Source organism: Camellia sinensis, chromosome 10 (assembly GCF_055761805.1).
Source record: "Camellia sinensis isolate YWXY chromosome 10, ASM5576180v1, whole genome shotgun sequence".
Classification (NCBI taxonomy): domain Eukaryota; kingdom Viridiplantae; phylum Streptophyta; class Magnoliopsida; order Ericales; family Theaceae; genus Camellia; species Camellia sinensis.
Window position 1 is genome coordinate 158,692,867 of NC_138970.1, and position 16,394 is coordinate 158,709,260.

Consider the following 16,394-nt stretch of genomic DNA (forward strand, 5'->3'; position numbering starts at 1 on the left):
TTTTATGTTATACATAAAGCCCAAATCCGCAAGAAAGGCAGGCTAAAAGGGTGTGCAAAAACGGGAAATAAAGAGAGAAAAGGGGTTACCTTTGAAGACCAGCAAGAACCAGCAGCCTTTAGACCAAAAAATGCAACCCTCGACCTCTAAAAACAAGCTCCAAGAACCTCCAAGTGATGATGGAAGTGTGTGGCTATGAAGTGGTGTGCAATAGGCCAAGAACAAGACCCTTTTGGACCCTCTAACCCACACAAATGTAGAGAGAGAGGGAGATATAGAGAGGGAGTGATATATATATCATATATATCTGATTTTTCTAACCCTCTAAAGGGGAGTAGAGGCTCTCTTTTTATAGAGAAACCAAGGGGGCAAAGCTTCTCTTAGAAGCTTTGACCAAAAAGGCCAAGCTTCTCTTAGAAGCTTGAAGCAAAAGGGCCAAGCTTCTTGGAGAAGCTAGGCAAAGGGGTCAAGAGGTTCAAGCTTCTTGGAGAAGCTAAAAAAAGGGTCAAGCTTCTTAGAGAAACTAAAAAAAGGTCAAGCTTCTTGGAGAAGCTAAAAAGGGTCAAAAGGTTCAAGCTTCTTGGAGAAGCTAAAAAAAAGGGGTCAAGCTTCTTGGAGAAGCTAAAAAAGGGGGCAAGCTTCTTGGAGAAGCTAAAAAAGGGGCAAGCTTCTTGGAGAAGCTAAAAAGGGTCAAAAGGTTCAAGCTTCTTGGAGAAGCTAAAAAAAAGGGTCAAGCTTCTTGAAGAAGCTAAAAAGGTTCAAAAGGCTCAAGCTCCCTCAAAAAAAGGTCTCGGCCAGGAAAAGTGGCCGATTGATCAAAAACAGTGGTCGGCCGACCAAACACAATGCTGACCGACCATCAATAGTGCCGACCGGCCATCACCAATGGCTGGTGGCAAGGAAACAAGGCCGGTGGCCTCAAGCCATGGCCGGTGAGGTGTGGGGATGGCCTACAAGCTACTTCCCACCCTCAGAAGCAAAACAACAAGTGTTTGGTGCAAAACCAGACACAAAACAGTCGAGTCGAGAGATCCTGAGACAGGGCACGTAGTCGAGACCTCCGGGAACTCAAGACGAACACGAACAAGGATGATCACCGAGTGTTCAAACGATGACGTCCAAGTCTTGAGGACGGTCAAAAATGGGGTGTCTACAGTATCCTCGGCTTGAAATCTGTATGGTACCCCCATAGGTTGAGATAGCATGTGTGCGCCTCAATTCTGGATACTAAACCAACCTAGTCTGTCACCTCGTTGGAGAATAGGGAAAGTTGTGAATATGATCAGGAAGAAAAGCGGCATTTGTGGCTTTTACATGCAGAGGTTGTCCCTTGTTAGCATTTCAAGACCTTTGTACTATGAGTTGAAGGTAAGAGTTAGAAGAACACAAGGGGAGATCCTCGTCAGAGTAGAGCGGTTCATCGCCACTCGCCCCATAAGGTGCTTGCTAAAGCGCCGCTTTGTTTGTTTATTGCATTCCCTAAGCATCATGCACTACATTGCTTGTAACATGTATCATCGCACTTTTTGCATTTATTTTTATCTTGTGTTATCTTGTATGATTTATCCTTTTACGCTGGGCAGCGTTTAGGGTCGTTGTCCCCCAGGGCTTTCTCAGGTTGCGTCGAGTGCGCCCTTTATTGTTGTTGTCGGACCTCTTCTCACGATTTCAGTGCGGTTAGAGTGTTTGTTTCCTTACACGATTTCAACATGTTTGGAATTTGTCTCAGGTTGCGTGGAACGCACCTGAGCAGTTGTTTTCAGACCTCTTCTCACGATTTCAGCGTGGTTAGAGTGTTCCCCTTCCCCATACGATTTCAGCGTGTTTGGAATTTATCTCAAGTTGCGTTGGGTGCGCCCCTGAGCGGTTGTTTTCAGACCTCTTCTCACGGTTTCAGTGTGGTTTAAGTGTCCCCTTCCTCACATGATTTCAACGTGTTTGGGATTTGTTTTTCCTCATCTCATGATTCCAGCGTGATTGGAGTATGTCACCCCTTTAGCATCTACTGCATGATCTGTTACGTCTATTGCATCATATCTGTTTTATCATACTATCCTTTCCATGTTAAGCTTAGGCCCATACTTTTCATGTTAAAGCATGGTTCTGTGTTAATGTGTGCGTGCCTATTCCACTAAGAGAATTGTGGTCAGAGGGTGTCGGCACCTTTTCTATGTTAGACGAGGTCTGTTTTGTGTCTATGCCTTTTCTAGGCAAGATGTGGTTTGGCAGCGCACCTTCTTCACTTCATCCATTGCATCCATTGCATCGAATATGTATTGAATATTGTGCACAGAATATGTATGCACGTTCCACCTACATTGTTATGCACACTTCACTTACATTGTTGTGCACGTTCCAGTTGCATTGTTATGCACCTTTTCACTTGCATTGCTATGCACGTTCCACTTGCATTGTTATGCATACTTCACTTGCATTGTTATGCACCCTTTCAGTTTCATTGTTATGCACACTCTACTTGCATTGTTATGCACCCTTCCAGTTGCATTGTTATGCACACTTCACTTGCATTGTTATGCACCCTTTCAGTTGCATTGTTATGTTATGCACGTTCCGCCCGCATTGTTATGCACACGTTGCACTTGCATTGTTATGCATGTTCTAGTTGCATTGTTATGCACGTTCCACTTGCATTGTTATGCACCGTTTCACATGCATTGCTATGCGCGTGCCACTTGCATTGTTATGCACGCTTCACTTGCATTGTTATGCATGTCTCACTTGCATTGTTATGCACCTTTTCATTTGCATCGTATACGCACGCGTTTATCTCGTATTGACATTATATCTTGGTGTAACGTTAAACATGTTGTATGTACGGTTTATTTGAAGTTGGCACAACCAGACGATGTTGTATGTGTTTTAGTCAGAGGAACTCCAGATAAGATCATTCCTGCTCCCTCGAACTCTCTTGTTGATAGAAATATTCGGGTACGCCTGATGTTTACTCTGGCATCTTCTGGTGTTTCCACCATACCCTTCTCCTCTCGCATTTGACATGCGTTTAGACGTACCCTTCTCCTCTCGACGTACCCTTCTCCTCTCGCATTTGACATGCATTTGGACGTACCCTTCTCCTCTCGCGTTTGACATGCGTTTGGACGTACCTTTCTCCTCTCGCGTTTGACATGCGTTTGGACGTACCCTTCTCCTCTCGCGTTTGACATGCATTTGGACGTACCCTTCTCCTCTCGCGTTTGACATGCATTTAGACGTCCCCTTCTCCTCTCGCATTTGACATGCGTTTGGACGTCCCTTTCTCCTCTCGCGTTTGACACCCGTTCGGATACCTTTCTCCTCTCGCGTTTGACACGCGTTCAGTTACCTTTCTCCTCTCGCATTTGACACTCGTTCGGTTACCTTTCTCCACTCGCATTTGACGCGCGTGTGGTTACCTTTCTGAATCTCCTCTTGCGTTTGGCACGTATTCGGTTACCTTTCTCCTCTCGCGTTTGACACGCGTTTGGCTACCATTTCTCCTCTCACGTTTGACACACGTTTGGTTGCCTTTCTCCTCTCATGTTTGACATGCGTTTGGATGCCCTGCTCCTCTCGCATTTGACACGCGTTTGGATGACTGCACTTTTTTGCACAGTCCTTCTCCTTTCATGTTTGATACGCTAGGAGGTGTTTTGTTTGAGACTTCGGGTGTTCCCGATAGTCGCTTTTAGTCTTCCCTACGTGAGTTGTAGTTAAGATTGTATAATTTTCTTACATCCTTTCTACTGAAATGTGTGAGACTGTAGTTTCTTATTCACTTGCTTAAAGTGTTGCATTTACCATGCCTAGAACTTGCATTCAAATGCTTCATTATAGCTGCTCTCTTTGCATGATCATAAGTTATGCTCTTGCGTCATGCATACCATTTGCATTTTGCCCCAGCCTGCAGGCGCATCTATATTGTTTTTTGTTTGTTTGTCCAAGTCTTACGGCCTTGTCAAAAATGGGTCGTCTCTGGGCTTTGACATTCACTCATGTCATTTCATGACTCTGAGCTCTATCAAAGAGGAGCAACTGTAGACATCCCATTTTTGACCGCCCTTAAGACTTGGGCGCTACTGATGGTTTACTTGGTTGTAAAAGTTGTGCAGTGCAAGGGTTCAATTTCTTCGGCAATGAGAGAGTCAAATCCCAACTTCACACCCCTTTTGGAACTAAACAATCTTGATCAAAAGATTTTAGACCTTGAAATCCTCTTTTTCAAAATACTTTTTGAAAAAGTTCCTACGATGTTCCGACGCTCTCATTTTATTAAATGTTGCGCTTTTCGGTAAACCGAGCAACGGACAAAGTGGAAATGAATGAAAGAGAGATGAAATGTCTGAAATTTCTTTCAAAACACCTTGTTTAGGGGTTTGGAGTTGAAGAAAAGAGGAGATGAGAGAAGCAAACTAGTTTGGGAGAAGTTCGGCATAAATCCGAGTAGGATCAAAACTGAGCGGCTTCACCAAAACAGGCATAACTTTTCACACAGTTGGAATTTTGATGCAAGGCTGCCACCATTGGAAATCTTACCTCCGAGGATTCAATTTGGACACAAGAATGACTTGAAAAGGGGTCCAGATGAAGGAGATATGCCTATTTGAAGTTGGACCTGGAAAGCAGAATTTTTCCTGTCGACCAGAAAAATGTGCTGTCGAATAGGAAAAGTGGTTGTCGACCACCAGAGATGGTCGGTCCACCAGAAAATGTGGCTGACCGACCACTAAGGTCCCAAACTCAGATATTTTGAAGATCTTTCCCCTCCAGTTGTTTCCAGGTTGTGCCACCTGTTCCATAATTAGATATTTCGACCAAACTCTGGTATATTGCTATATATAAGGCATTTCTCCCATTTTGGCAAGGGTTAGAACATTTTGAGGGTTGGAAAATTTGGGGAGCTTCTCACTCTAGAATCCTCTCTCTCTACAAGATTTGTGAGCAAATTCTTCCCTCTCTCTAGAATTCTCTCTTTCTCCTCTGGTTTTAGGCTTAGAAGTGAGAATTTCTTATACATTTGCAAAGAGACCCTTAACCAAAGTTACATATCTTTGGGCTGAGGTCCCTTGGAACTTATTTTGGGCTGTTGAAGGTGGGTTTTGGTTCAAATTTTGGCTGGTTTTGCTACTGTTGGTTTGAGACTTGTTTGGCTATGGGGTGTTTCCTCCATTTTGCTCCTTAGCTTGTAAAACCTTTTGAGCTAACTTCCTAAGCTTTTGAAACAATCCTTTCTCGACCTTTAAACCAATGAATTCCAAAGAAATTTCAGTGGTGGAAAGGTGGTTTTGAGGTCCAAAATGGGAGGGGGTGGCCCCCTCTTCTCTTGTCTTGCTTGCTTGTGTTGTTGGCCTATCAAATGAGCATGTGTTTCTACTTCTTTGTGTCTTTGTTCAAGCATATTTTTGTGACTTTTTAGACCTTTCATAACTCTATTTTTGGCTTGTTTGATCATTGGTTGCTTGCTTTTTGCACTTGTAGTGCAATCTCACTCACTAGCCTAACATGCTTCATGTCTTAACCTCTCATTCTAGCTTGTCTTGGCTATACTGTATGCATGTTTTGGTACTATTTTTCCATGCTTTAGGACTGTTTTGAGTGTTCTTGGCCTTTTGGGGCTTGCTTTGTATAGCTATGGCATAGAGGGCTTCACTAGTCTTGAGTTTTGAGACCACTAGCATGCTATATTTGTGATGTGTGCATGATATGGCTTCATTTGATATGTAATTTCAGAGCATAAACTTCTTCCATACTCTCATGTTTATCACTCTTTCATTGTGTTTAAGAGTTGTGCCCTTATGCCTTGTTTGTGAGCTAATACGGGAGCATATCTTTCTTGCCATCTATGTTGCAAGTCTAGCAATTTACTACCATTTTGACCTGCCTTAGGTCTGTTTTGAGTGCTTAAGGTCATTTGAGCATTGATTAGCATGGTTGTAGTGTAAAGCCCTTGACTAGCTTTGTATTTCAAGTCTCTTGGCATGCTTTATTTGAGCTATTTGCATGATATGGCATCATTTGGCAAGGTATTTTAGAGCATATACTTCCATCATACACTCATATATATCGCTCTTTAAGTGCTTTTAAGAGTTGAGCCTTATGCCTCGTTTATGAGCCAACGCATGAGCACGCATTTCTTGCCTTTCATGTTATCATCTCAGCACATTTTGGCCACTATTCTGGCATGTTTAACCTCTGTCCGGGGTTGGTTTGGTTATTTAGGCTTAGTATTGCATGCCTATAGTGCTATGGTCCGTGCTAGTTTCGACGCCTTCGACTCCTAGCATATCTTGCATGCATCGTTTTCATGTTTTGATGTCATTTAGCATACTATTTTAGTGCTGGAATATGTGCCATTGCATGCCATCTTTCATTCATTGTATCACTTTGAAAGAGGTCTTAAGCCCCTTGTTGGCCTGAGCATGGAATTGAGACGTTCATGCCTAATGGTTTTAGACTTCTCTTGAGGGTTACTACTAACCAACGGCATGATGCTTCTTTCATGCTCAAGATGCTTGTGGCTTGGTCTGTCTTTCCATTTAGAGGACTTCTCACTTTTGGACTTAACCGGTTAAAGGACTTATTGGTAATCTAAAATGAGTAAACAAAATGAATTGAAGTAAAACATGCCAAAGATAACATGTTTGAGTTGCATTGCATGTGTTTGGATCGGACGTTAATCCAAACACAAGAAATATGGGACGTTTCATACTTGAAGTGATGAAACATGTGATGTTTCTTGGTCACCGTCCCCCTTCATTGTGCATGATAGGATTGAGGCCCATCGAGTCTATTTCTGCATTCATTGACTTGTGCAAACTTGGCTTCTTGGCCATTGTTTTTGCGATGCTTGGTTGGTGGCCCAAGAATCAAGTACCGCACTCCCTTGAGCTTGAGAAATGATAGAGAGGGTGGTTGTGCACACATATCTTGCAAATACACTGCTATGCCCATTGTTGTTCTCTATTCCAGCAAAACTGGAGCTTGGCAAATTAACTGGTCGGCCGACCAGTAGGGGTGGTTGACCGACCACTTTTTCTGGTCTACAACCAGTTTTTCTAGTCTACAGCCCCCTTTTCTGGTCGGCAGCCCACCAGGAGGTCCCCATGTTGGAGCAGAAACAATCTAGAAGTTAGTGCACTTTTCAGAGATCAAATCAAATGCAAACAGAGGCAATTCTGGGCATAGCAATGGATTTTTGAGCGAGGCGATCGAGCATGCATGCACCCCTCGCCCCGAGGACCTCTTTTAACTGCTTTAGCTGCTTTACTTAGTTAGCTAATTCGTCGGCTTTGTACTTAATTAGTTAATGTGCTTAATTAATCGATTTGTTTTGTAATAATTAGTTAACTAGGAATAGTTAATTAGTTTTGGTTTGTAATAATTAGTTTAATTAGCGTAGCTAGTTCGCTTATTATTCGGACCCTCCGTTGAGAGGGCAAACATTGTAATAAGTGTGCGTGTGTGTGTGAATGTCTTCCGACCCCACGTCTTTCTCCTTTTTACTTACTCGCTTTCGGTGGTTAGTTTAGGGCATATTTCAATTAGCATCCTTATGCTTACATGCGTGCATCATTCATTTGTCATGCATGCACCGGGCTCAGCGCATCATTCAAACTGCATTGTATTTCAATACCTATTTGAATACATGTATCAAATGTCACATCCATTGTCATGATTAGATAGCCGAGCCTATTTAGTTGCATTTTTGCATGTGTTACATTAGGCATTGTTGACATAGTTAGGATCATGCATATTTCTAACTAGCTTCCTGTTTTGGCTCGGAGTACACTGTAAGTGTTTATGCTTTAGCATCCTTGCATGTGTGTAAGCGACTGCCATGATAGCATGCTTGCCATGAGGCTAATTGCTTAATTGATTAATTGCACGAATGCCTGTCGATGAAGGCTTCATTGCTTGAATTGGAACAATTCATCAAAATGTGCGAGCCCACTTTGCGGACTCTATCCCCTCTTCCGAACAAGTCTAATCATGCCCAAATTGGCGCCGGAATCGAAATGGGAAGGAAAAGACACAGTGTGTCTGGCCAATAAGCTGAATGCCCGGCTGGCGAGACATGCTGTAGCTCATCGCCGACAGATTAAGCCAGGGGCAGCCTCAAGCAATGTTGACAGCAGACAGACTGCACATCCATTCGCACTACCATCCCTCATCTGGGGCATCAACTAGTCGTCGCCGGAAGAAATAGTCGTGTGTTGAATATGCTGGGCATGAGTCCACCACTTTCAACTTATCCATCAACCATAACTGGGAGGGATGAAAAATGAGAGATTAAAGAATAGAGAGGTGCACGTGGAGAGAAAAGTGAGAAAAGGGTTTTGAGAGAAAAACAGAGCCTGAGGGTCGAGTGATGTGAGAAATACACATGTGAGGAGGGTGGGAAACATTACTTGCAGTAGTAGTGGACTCCCCGCGAACCTAGTCGACTCTCGGTGATGAAAACCATCCAGACCCATCAGTGTCTCAGCTAGTGTCATGGCAATGCAGCTCTTGCCCTCTTTTAAACCTTGGGCAATCTCAATCAAATGGACACTAGACCCATCGGAGCCTGGGGCAAGCAAGAAATGAGACAACATGCACAAGCAAAGCGCATGTCGCCGAAAACCCTGCCAGTGATGATTGCCGCGGTCATCGGCATCAGAAAACCGATGAATCAAGCTGGGGATGTCCAATTCTCCGTCGCGAATCAAAGATCGAGCGTCATGCAAAGTGAGCTCGCACATCCGTCTTAAGGCTTGGATGTGGCCGAAGCGGAACTGCGGCAAGATCTCTTCATCGCGCTGAGATTCCATCAACGCCTGGAAACATGAGTTACCGGATTCCATCGCACTGAGATTCCATCAAAGCCTCAAAAGTAGGACACATCTCTTGTCCGCCAAAGCTAAAATCATGAGTTACCAGATTCCAACACCTAGTAGCGGCATGAAGGAACGGAAAACGCAGTGGGGTGCGGCTCAGCATGAATAGTGCATTTATTTCGAAGCACCGGAAATTCAACTTTTCCGAGCTATCCAAGTTAGCAATCCAATTTGTGAGATTTTGGACAACAAATGCCTCCATTTGGTGCAAAAACTGAGTTAGAATGAAGGAACCACGAAGCTGGAACCTTTATAGAAGATAAAGCTTTGAGTGGAGGACAGGTGGCCAAATCCTGGAGGTCCCCAGCCTCACTGGCCGACCGGCCACTTTAACTGGCCAACACATTCATTATGTGGCCTACAGCCACTCCTCCTCTCCAGCAAGTAGCCTCTGGTCCTCCTGAAGTGGTCAAAGTGCTGAAATTTGTGTCTTATTCTGTTTCAGATGTGTTCTGTTGTTCGGTTTTACTCGTGTTGTTGAATTCGCTTCATTATCGAGTTGTTTAGTTTGTTTATCGAGTTGTCACTCTTTGATTATCGAGTTGTTACGATTTGTTTATCGAGTTATTGCTCTTTGCTTATCGAGTTGTTGTAATTCGTTTATCGAATTATTCTTTAAGTTGTTTTGTTTTGTTTGTTGTGTTGGTTCACTACCTGACTTGGAAATACACAAATGTTCAATTTCCATCAATCTCACTTTTGTGCAAAATGGTGCGATGCGATGCTTAGAATACAAATGCAACACTTTGTGACCAAAAAACAGCTTTCATTTCATCATGGTTTCTCTTTACAAAAGTACAAAGTTTTGAACAAAATAAAACTGCCTAACGCTGTACAATGTGCTAATACTAAAGCAAAAAGAGAAATAAAGTAGAAACATCTACATTGGTGTTAGCTATCTCAAACTCGAGAGGCCCTCTTCCTCAGCCGAGCGGGCTCTGGAACACTGTCGCCATCGGCACCGCTATCTTAACTAGAGTTGCCTCCGCTCCCACCCTCAGAACCTGAGCCAGTGCCGTCACCTCCGCCCTCGGATGACTCTGACTAAGGACTCGTAGGCTCCTCCTCCTCACTAGACTCGTCATCACATCTGACAGGCACCCGACGTCTCCCTCAGCCGTGTGCCGAAATCCCTCTTCCTACTACTGGAGGAGGCTCAGATGGCCCAGACTGTAGAGGTGTCACCTGAAAGGCGGTTTGAATATATCAGCCAGAGTATGTATATCAGATGCAAGGACGGTGCATGGTGTGAGTACAAGCAGATATAGTATGTGAATGCAATGCGTCAAATGTGATCTATACATACTGTGAATCAGTGCAATGAAGTGTTAAATTTCGGTATATCAGCAAAGGTATGGCAATGCATGAAAAACTAAAAATTTACATGGATCCCGTGGGAGCTGAGCATGGGCTCTCTCCTCAAGATCATGCTCTCAAAGGAGGCCATCACCCCGAGTAGCCCCTCGACACACTCTGTGGAAGGCTGCAGGTGCAAGTTGAAATCATCAGTGAATGATTGTCTAAGTATCTGAGTGATAAATGAAAGTTGTAACGCATACCGGTGCTGAGTCAGAAGCCCTGGCATATCGATGACCTGGCAATGGGGGCTCAAGCGGGATCTAATAAGGCGTCCCATACCGCCAACCTATCAGCTCTGTCGAAGGATCTGGCCATCCAGTACACTACCTAGTGGGAGGCATGTCCCTAGCCCTACCTCTCGATGCTATAGCCCTGGTCGTCGAGGGGACGTCTACAGCTCGGGCACTGCTCGACGAGGGAATGTCAGCAGCTCTCCTCATAGGGACACGAACACCTGTCACTAGGGGCATCAGATATGTATGGAGGTATGTCGTGTACTCCCCCTCCTCGGGGAAAAGAACTACGTTAGCACCCTGGATGAGGTCGCTAACCTCCCGAGGGGAGAGACTCTCTGTGGTGCGCATGTCTGACGGAGGAGATGAAGGGACTGCCTGAAGGGGATCGCCCAGTGTCTGGCGCATGAAGCACTCTCCGAGAAACCAGGCTCTACCAACCGATCCCTCGAACAGGATTCAGGAGGCAGCCCATGCCCCAGCAAACTGGAACCGAGAGAACCTTGGCATCGCTATCCAAGGCTGCCAAGTGATCTGCAGATAGCAAGTGCATGAATTGGTTAGTTGCCATTAGACATGAAAAATGGGTTGAAGCTGAAAGCATAAGGAACTAAGAGTTCTGGATTACCTCGGTCGCTCGCACCGTATCGAAGTAATGCCGAAGATATGGTAGGGTCTCCCAAGGCCTCGGCAGGCATCTCCCGTCATGTCAGTGTGAGTAAGGGACCTCAAGAGGTGTCTCGACCTTGAGCTCAGGAGCTAGCGCCGGGAAATAGGCATACATCCATAACTGTGGAAAAGTGAGATAATGGCAGTGAGAATATAGAATACACAGATGATGCAGAAAGCGGAACATGTGTGCAATGCAGAATGCAGCAAATACAAGAAATGTAGTAAGCAGGAAAATGCAAAGTAGAAAGCATAGCAAGAACTGCAAAGCTGAAAAGTAAAGCATACCTCCCAGGCTCTCCAATAGCCGCCTACTCTCACCCCGCTCCTGCGGGAGACCGAACTCATATAGCAATAGTGGGTGGCAAGGCCAGCACCGCCCCAATCATAATCCCGGACCTGGGACAGGTCTACCAGAGCGCTCAAAAGATATAGCTTGATCGTGTTCGGCCTGTCGGCGAACAGTGTGGTGCCGAGGAGGTACATCAAGAATCCACGGGCATACTGCTCTATGTCCTCGACAATCACGGGCTCGGTCCGTCTAAAGTGGTCCAAAAACCATGTGTACCTGACTGTGCCGGATTGGAAGATGGGTGGGGGTGCTCCCAACAGGTAAATCTAGGCTGCCTCCCACTCCCCCATGTCTGGGTCGTACGGAATCGGCCGACCTCCCACATCGAGGTCTGTCAGCATAGAGAAATCATATGGGGTCATCGTCATATCCCCAGTGGAAGAAAAGTAGAACGAGTTGGTGGTATCCCACCACATCTCTACCAATGCACCCAAAGCGGTCCTGCTCGCTGTCAGATGCAAGAGCCCTATGCAGAATAAGCCGAAGCCTGCCTCGTCAACAATATGCCGGACGGCGTCTGGGAGGTTTGAGTACCACTCTCTCGCAAAAGTCGATCTATACCCTTGAGTGAAGCGAGAAATCACCTGTTTCAGAATGAACAGAATGCTGTGTATGAGTTGTGTGCGGAATGAACAGAGTGCTGTATGTGAGCTATATTCAGTTTCAGAATGAATAGAGTGCTATGTGTGAACTGTATTTAGTTTCAGAATGAACAGAATGCTGTGTGTGAGCCATGTTCTGAATGAGCAGAGTGTTGTGTGTGAGCTGTGTTCAGTATGAGCAGATGAAATACAGTGCTAAAGTATAAATTATACGAGAAATTTAAAGTACATTGCAGAAAATGTAAAAGTGCAATGCATACCCCGGGTGCGTCATAGGACAAGTGGGACTCTGGCTCCCATAGTAGCAGGTCCGTAGGTGCCCATCGTGCAAAGTCTATAAACTGACGAACAGTGCTCGATGGTAGTACGTGCACCAGAGGACGGTACCTCTCCTGGTCGAAAGGTCGAATCCTCAGAGGCAATAGCATGATATCAGGCTCGTCCTCTACTCTCGGGGAACGTCCATGGTGTGGAATATGGTCTGCCATTTGAAAGGAAGTTAAAAAGTAGGCGAAAATGAGCAAAACGAGCAAAAATTGCCAAAAGTCAACAAAAGTCAACTCTCGGGAAGAGAAAAAGTCAAAGAAAGTCAAAACTTGGGAAAAAGTGCCAAACTCAAGACAAATTCAAGGGAAACATACCTCAAATGGTGAAAATGGAGAAAGACGCTCCGAAAACAAATTCTGTTCGGTTCAAAGTGAAGCAAATCGGAAGATTTTAGCAAACTAACTTCGCGTGGGGCGTTAGAAAACATTGGAAGTGTATTGTTGGTGTGCACGGAATATATATACACTTTTCACTTGCATTGCTATGCATGTTTCACTCGCATTGTATGCATGTTTCGCTCGCATTGTATGCAGTTTTCACTTGCATTGCTATGCACCGTTTCACTTGCATTGCTATGTACCGCTTCACTTGCATTGTTATGCGTGTTCCATTCGCATTGTTATGCACTGTTTCATTTGCATTGCTACGTACATTTCACTTGCATAATATTTGCACCTCTCATCCCTGCATAGAATATGCGCTTCTTATGTTCGCATTGAGTATGCCTTAACGTCGTCGCACTCTTGCATAGAGCATGCACTTTGGTACCTGTCAAGTTTTTGTCTTGTACATGCACGATATTGTATGTACGGTTCATTCAAAGCTGATGCGTACGGTTCATTCAGGGAAGTTCCGCATAAGATCATTTATGTCTCGGTAAGAGAACTTTGTTTCACTTAGTGTATCTATCACACATCGTTCACTTTGTGTATCTATCACACATGCTCACTTAGTGTATCTATCATACTTCGTTCACTTTGTGTATCATCACACATGTTCACTTAGTGTATCTATCACACTTCGTTCACTTTGTGTATCTATCGCACATGCTCACTTAGTGTATCTATCACACTTCGTTCACTTTGTGTATCTATCACACATGTTCACTTAGTGTATCTATCACACTTCATTCACTTTGTGTATGTATCACACATGTTCACTTAGTGTATCTATCACACTTCGTTCACTTTGTGTATCTATCACACATGCTCACTTATGCTGTGTTTGGTTGGGGGATTTGGGGAGAGATTTGGAGAGGGAAATGGAAAAGGTATGTGAAAGTAGGTGAAATATAGGCATGTTTTATTCACATTTCACTTACCTTTTCCATTTTCCTTTCCAAATCTCTCCCCAAATCCCCCAACCAAGCACAACATTAGTTTATCTATCATACTTCGTTCACTTTGTGTATCTATCACACATGCTCACTTAGTGTATCTATCACACTTCCTTCACTTTGTGTATCTGTCACACATGTTCACTTAGTGTATCTATCACACATCATTCACTTTGTGTATCTATCACACATGCTCACTTAGTGTATCTATCACACTTCATTCACTTTGTGTATCTATCACACGTTATCTTAGTGTATCTATCACACTTTGTTTCACTTTGTTTCACTTAGTGTATCTATCACACACGTTCTCTTTGTGTATCTATCACACATGACTCGCTAAAATTGCATATTTTCTTACATCCTTTCTGGATGAAATGTAGTTCGGTCTGTAAATCTCACGCGTGGCGTGATTACTTACTTGCTTGTGTACGAGTTTGTTGTAGCATTTCTTTGCATAACATTTGCATCTAGATGTTTCTCTACGGCCCTCTTTGCATAATCATAAGTTATGTTCTGCATTGTGCATGTCATTTGCATTTTGTCCCTGCCTGCGGGCGCATCTATTTTGTTATCTTGCCTGTTTGTCTAAGTCTTCGACCTTGTCAAAAATGGGTCGTCTCTGGGCTTTGACATTCACTCCCGTCATTTCATGACTTCCGAGTTCTGTCAAAGAGGGAAAACTGTAGACACCCCATTTTTGACCGACCTTAAGACTCAGACGTCATCGTTCGTACACGAGATGATCGCGCATGTTTGTGCTCGTTTCGAGTTTCTCGAGTTTTCGGCTGAGCGCCTTGTCTCAGGACCTCTTAACTCTCTTCTTCTTGGTTTGTTTTTGGACCATTGCCTTGGTGTCTTTGCCTAGATGGAGAGAGAGACCTGTAGGCCAATTTTTGTAGCTGTAGGCTACTTATCTCTCTTGTAGGCCACTTGTAGTGGCCCATAGGCTAGTTTCGGGAGCTTTCGGCTGAGTGCCTTATCTTGTGGCCTCTTAGCTCTCTTCCTTTTGGTTTGTTTTTATGCCATACCTTGTTCCCCTTTGCCTAGACGGAGGAAGAGGCTATCGGCCACTTTTGGCTCTTGTAGGCCACTTGTCGCTCCTGTAGGCCACTTGTCGCTCCTGTAGGCCAATGAAAGTGGCCGGCGGCCATTTGCTTACTTTTTCAGATATTTTTATTGCCAGCTGTGCCAGCTGTTGGGCATAGAAGGCATCCTCCATATTGCACCAAGCTTCTAGCTTGTCAAGCAAGCTTAAGGCTTGGAATTCTATAAGAGGGAAGGTCCCTCTCCCTTTCCAGGGGTTCAGATTTTGAAGGAGCAAAAAGATATCCCTCTCTCACTAGAATTCTCCCTCTCTCTCTATATTTGTGATATATTGCCTCAAAAGTGTTGTTTCTTCATACTTTTGCACACAAACACCTAGTAAAGCACCACCATCATTGAGCTGAGGTTCTTGGAGGTCATACTTGGGTTCTAAAAGGATGGTTTTTACCTCAGAAGTTGCTGTTTTGCTGTGGTTCTTCAAGGGTGAGTATTTACCCTCTTTAAGCTTTATTTTGCTTAAGTATTTGGCCATCCTTGCATGCTCTTTTAGGCCTTACTCTCAACTGTAAAAAGCTTTGTTTTTAAGTATTTAAAATGATTGTTTGAGGCTTTATTTGAGTTAGAGGTGGTCTACCCCATTTGGTTTCTTGTTTTGCTTTGCTTTGTGCCATCTCTTTAGGCCTTTGAGATCACCTTCTCTTGGCCTTTTAACCACTAAATTCCAGAGAAATTTCAGTGGTGGAAAGTGTGTTTTGAGGCCCCAAATAGGAGGGGGTCATCCCCTCTCCTTGTGTCTTGATTGCTTGTGTTATTGGCTTAACACTTTGGCATATTTTTCTACCTCCTTGGGGCTCCATCTCAGCATATTTTTGGTCTTATTTTGCCATCATACAACTCTATTTTTGGCTGATGGAGTCACCTCTTGCTTGGTTTTGGTACTTGTAGTGTAATCCCACTCATTAGCCTTGCATGCTTAGTGTTTTGGCTTACCATTCTAGCTTGTTTTGGTTACACTCCATCATGTTTCTAGCATTGTTTTGACCTGCCTTAGGACTATTTTGAGTGATCTTGGTCCTTTGGGGCTTGCTTGATATGGCTATGGTGCAAGTGCCTTAGCTAGTCTTGAGTTTTGAGCACCTTAGCATGCTATATTTGTGATGGTTGCATGTTTTGGCGCCATTTAGCATGTAATTTCAGAGCATATACATGTGTCATGTTTTCATTTCTCTCATTCCTTGAGGGCTTTTGAGAGTTGTGCCATTGTGCCTTAAATTTGAGCTACCAAAGGGGCATGATTTTCTACTCCTTTGAGCCTTAGTTTGAGCATGTTTTTGCCACTGGTTTGCCATGATATAGCTCTATTTTGGGCTGGTTTGGTTGTTTGTGCATAGTATTGCATAGTCCTAGTGTTATGTAACTCACTAGCTTTAATGCTTGAGTCCTCACGCATGCCATACTTATGTTATTTGCATGATATGTCATCATTTGGCATATGATTTCAATGCCTACATCTCTGTCATACTCTCTTATTTATCACTTCTTCATTGTGTTTGATAGTTCTGTTTAATGTCTGGCTTCTGAGCCAATGCATGAGCA